Source organism: Triticum aestivum, chromosome 1B, assembly GCF_018294505.1.
Source record: "Triticum aestivum cultivar Chinese Spring chromosome 1B, IWGSC CS RefSeq v2.1, whole genome shotgun sequence".
Classification (NCBI taxonomy): domain Eukaryota; kingdom Viridiplantae; phylum Streptophyta; class Magnoliopsida; order Poales; family Poaceae; genus Triticum; species Triticum aestivum.
Window position 1 is genome coordinate 7,952,789 of NC_057795.1, and position 5,167 is coordinate 7,957,955.

Genomic DNA, 5,167 nt, shown 5'->3' on the forward strand with positions numbered 1-5,167 from the left:
CGGGGCGGCGCGGGGCGGCGACGGCGAGGTGGCGGCAGGGAGAGGCGCGGCGACGGGAGTGGCGCAGGAGAGATCGAAAACTGCCAAGTCCTGTATATATAGGAAGAGCATCGGTCCCGGTTCATGTGGTCCCGGTTGGTGGCTCCAACCGGGACTAAAGGGGGGGGGCATTGGTATCGGTTGGTGCCACGAACCGGTACGAATGCAACCCTTTAGTTCCGGTTGGTGCCACCAACCGGGACTAAAGGCCATGTGCTGCCCGCGTCGCGGCACGAAAGTTTAGTCCCACCTCGCTAGCTGAGGGAGCTCGAGAGTGGTTTATAAGCACCAGTCCCGCTGCCCTCTCGAGCTCCTCTCAAATGCAGGCTTATGGGCCTAAATGCACTATATGTGCCTGTGGGCCTATTGGGCCTATTGCGGGCCTGAATCCTGGCCCATTGTTGGGTTTCTAATCGTATTCAGGCCGTGGTAGCCCTTTAGATGGCACTTTTTTTATTTTATTTATTTTATTTTGATTCTTGCTGCAGCTGTTTTTTAGTCCCACCTCGCCAAGCGAGAGGCACTCGCAGCTGTTTATAAGCCCTGAGTGCAGAGACGATGACGAAGAGGCTCAATGCTCCTGCACGTTGGTTAGCTTCAAGCCTTGAGGAATACGGTAGACTGCACAGAGCTATGTGCAGTGCAGTTGACACTATTCCGAAAGGCTTGAAGCAAATGAACAAGCATTGCGCCTTTTTTTTATTTTTAATGACTTATTACAACTGAGAAATAAAAAGAAAAAAATAACTGAAAAGAAAAAACTATATAGAAAACTACTCATAAATGAATTGAACCAAAAAATAGTTGTGATTAACTGTACTAAAAAAGGAGCATATATGCTTATTTTTAATGACTTATTACAACTCAGAAATAAAAAGAAAAAATAAATATAGCAGAAAAGAAAAAAAAATATAAAAAGATACTCAGAAATGAATTGAAGCAAAAAATAGTTGTGATTAACTGTATTAAAAAAGGAGCATAGATGCTTATTTGTAATGACTTATTACAACTCAGAAATAAAAAGAAAAAAAAGTAGTTGTGATTAACTTTACTAAAATATGAGCATAGATGCTTATTTTTAATGACTTATTATAATTCAAAAAAAAGAAAAAAAAGTTATGATTAAATTTACTAAAAAATGAGCATAGATGCTTATTTTTAATGACTTATTACAACTCAGAAATAAAAAGAAAAAAATAAATATAGCAGAAAAGAAAAAAAACTATATAAAAAGCTACTCAGAAATGAGCATAGATGCGCTTATAGAGGAAATTCAAATTAAATTCATAACAAATTTCAAGAGAAATTCATATGAATTTAGCCTAAATTCCCTATATAAGGGCATCCATTTTCATTTTCAGAGGAGCTCAATAAGGCAGAGAGGGAGGGGCTTATAAACCGGTCTGATTCCCCTCCGGTTGGCGAGGTGGGACTAAACTTTGGCCGCAACGAGGACCAACCCTTTAGTCCCGGTTGGCGGAATGGACCGGGACTAATGGTCGTCCTTTGGTCCCGGTTTGCGCCACCAACCGGGACCAATGATGGTGGGCAGGAGCGAGGGCCATTGGTCCCAGTTCGTGCCACCAACCGGGACCAATAGGTCCAGCCGAACCGGGACCAATGGCCCACGTGGCCCGGCCGGCCCCTGGGGCTCATGAACCGGGTCCAATGCCCCCATTGGTCCTGGTTCTTGATTGAACCGGGACTAATGGGCTGGACCGGCCTGGACCATTGGCCCCTTTTCTACTAGTGATCATACATGTATATTTGTTTACCTCCAATATTTTAGATAGACTGCAGCTGGAGAAAGAGAGAAGCAAATCCGGAAACGGATGGCATTCACTTTCACACCAGTGGACTATATATACTCTTTCAGGAAATAAATAAATAAACTGTGAGCATGGGATATGTCTTGAGCAAGCCAGTCAATAACTGTTTATCATGTCTTTTGAGTCATGCGACCATCCTAATTGCATGTTTCGTTTATGATTCCTTGCCGAACCCAAATTGATGGAAAAATACTATGTTTGGTTGAAGTCAATTCACATGAAAGGAATGTGAACAAGTTGGAATGAGTCTCCCGTTGAATGAAAATTGCCCATTTGCAAACATATTTGTCTTCAGTTATGTACAGTAACCAACTTCTACAGTAACCAACTTATACAAGAGTAAAAGAACTTGATATGGCCACACCTGTCCGGCACGTTTCATCGCTCCAAGAGTCCAAGAGTATATGAAGAACTTACATAAGTTGTCTTGAATTATCTACTGTAATCAACTTATACAAGAGTACAAGAGTATAAGTTGGACATATTTGCAAACCTGTCTGGCGCATATCTGACCTTGCTGAATGCCCCGTAAGTTCCAAATACGGTGCCGAATAAGGTTCCGGTTGAATAATGCCAAGCTCACTAGTTTATTGAAGCTAAAATAAAACTTATAGGAACAAAGCAGATTCAAAATCCAGCAGATGGCGCAGGGGAGTGCACATGCCGGTTGTATGAATGGTGCCATGGAGATGGGGTGACCCCAGGGAGAGATCCAAGCGGACCTCTAGACCTGGCGGTTGTACGCCATGTTACTGTTCTGGTGGCGCAGACACGAGCTCCAGCTCGACAAAAGGTGAGGTGGGGCGGATGGACTCGCACCATGGAAGAGCAACAGTCGGAGATACATGTATTTGTTTTCCTCCAATATTTTAGATAGACCGAAGCTTGATATATGTGTTGGCGAGACATTTAACAAATGTTTGTCATGTCTTTTTAATCATGTGACTAGATTAGAGAATCACGTTGAAGGGAAATATTGTGCTATGTTGTAGTGAATTCACATTAAGAAGAGAATGGCGAGATGTTTCTGAATTATAACACTGTTGAACGGAAATTGCATTTGCCAATAGGTTGGTCTTGAGTTATCCAAAATAACCAACTTTTAAGTGGTAGAAGAACCTGATATGCATGTTATTCTAGTGCTGTTCATACGTGCCATCATTCCAAGTCCAATGCATGGTTGAAAGATGTGTGAAATGTGGGACTGACTCATTTTGACTATGTTTTCAGCTCCATTTTCAAAACATAAAACTTACCACACGAAAGTCTTGTGAAACAGTGAGGTGAAGCTGCTCCTCAAAGGAAATTCCGAATGGTCTTACGCTGTGCGACGAATTTGATAAAACTCATCTATAAAAGGTCCAAATGTAAACAAAAGATTGATGATTTACAGTGAACAAAACTAGGAACATATCATGGGAATGGAATCATAACATCGATGTGTATCTTTTTCGTCTACAGCTTATCCACATAGCCTGGCCAGAGGGGGTGCTGTGAACAAATCACGTCCATCAGAAACATGGATTTACTGATACAAAGAGCAGTGCAATTGCACGTCTTAATCCGTTTCTCATCATAGGAATTAAAAAGAAATATTCCGATTAGTAATGTCAACTCATTTTAAATGTTCAAACAGCTAAAAGGCCCATGGCTCGAAGTCATATTAGTGATGTCAACCCACCGCAATGCTGAATGTTTAAGCCTGCTAGCTAGGTCAGGTGGGATTTCTCAAAAAAAAAAGGTAGGTCAGGTGGTGCCTGCCACTTCCCCTTCCTGCATCAATCTGGATAACACTGATTCACCCCGCAAATAAAAGGATAACACTGATTCCACACATGTCAAAAAGGATCAAATATATTTTCAGACAATTATTGATGACAAACTAATTTCGATTTTCTAAAAGCAATATTAATCTAGTCTGGCCATGGTTATGCTAACAGCTTCAGTAAACATGTGCAAATCTAGCCAATGTACAAGCATAAGGATTCTATAATAGTACTAATAGGCATTCATGGCACAACACGTAACAAGGTCTAAAATATATATTTCTGGGTTAAAAGAAAAACATGTAATAACTTTTTTTAGAAAAGGGGGGACTCCCCGGCCTCTGCATCAGAACGATGCATACGGCCACTTAAATAAATAAAATAGGTTCAACAAAGTCATAGAGTCTTGAAATAAAATGAAGGCGAGCTCACATAGAGCCTCGACGCTAAAACAAGAAAAGGCCATCAAGCCACAACCGGCAGGCAAAATAAAGATAGGAAAACTAATTGCCTATCCTATTACATGACCACCATCCAAACCGGTTGAAGATATCCCGCGCTACCATCTCCCAACGGACAGATCCAGTAACCAAACGCTCCCTAGCCTCCGTCGGAGTAAGGACCACATACGGATCAGCGCCGTAGCACGGAATACAACCTGCAAAAAATGAATAGTAGTTATTCTGTTAAAAGCTAAATCATTTCTGCAGTTCCAAATTGCCCATAACAACACACAAACTCCTACATGAATATGTCTAGCTGTATCGGACTCTATCCCATCCAGCCACGTTCCAAATAACGACCCGACCGAACTCGGAGGAGTAATGTTAAAGGCAATTTGCACGGTGCGCCACAGAATTCTCACCAATGGACACTCAAAGAAGAGATGCTTAATGGTCTCGTCATGATCACAGAAACTACACCTAGTAGATCATGTCCAATTGCGCTTAACCAAGTTGTCCTTTGTTAAATAACCTGTTTATGGACAAACCACATAAACACTTTAATTTTCAAAGGAACTTTTACTTTCCAAACATATTTGGAACTAGGAATGACAGTCGAGTTAATAACATCGATGTACATCGACTTAACAGTAAATTGTCCAGACCTAGTAAGTTTCCAACACAACTGGTCGGGCTGATGAGCTAGCTGGACTTCCATCAGTCTACGCACCAGATGAAGCCAAGCTTCCCATCTATCACCAACAAGCACCCTCCGAAATTGAATATTAAGGGGAATGGACTGCATGACCGTTGCAACTAACTCATCCCGTCGCTGGACAATACGATACAGGGTTGGGTACTGTATTGCCAATGGTGTATCACCCAGCCAAGTATCCTCCCAGAACCGTGTATCATTGCCATCACCGACAATAAACTTTGTTCTATTAAAGAAGGCTGCCTTAACTCTCATAAGCCCCTTCCAAAACGGTGAATCAGTTGGTCTCACTGTCACTTGTGACAAGGTTTTGGAATGCAGATACTTGTTGCGGAGAATCTGCGCCCAAGTTGCGTCAGTCTGAACTGAAAGCTT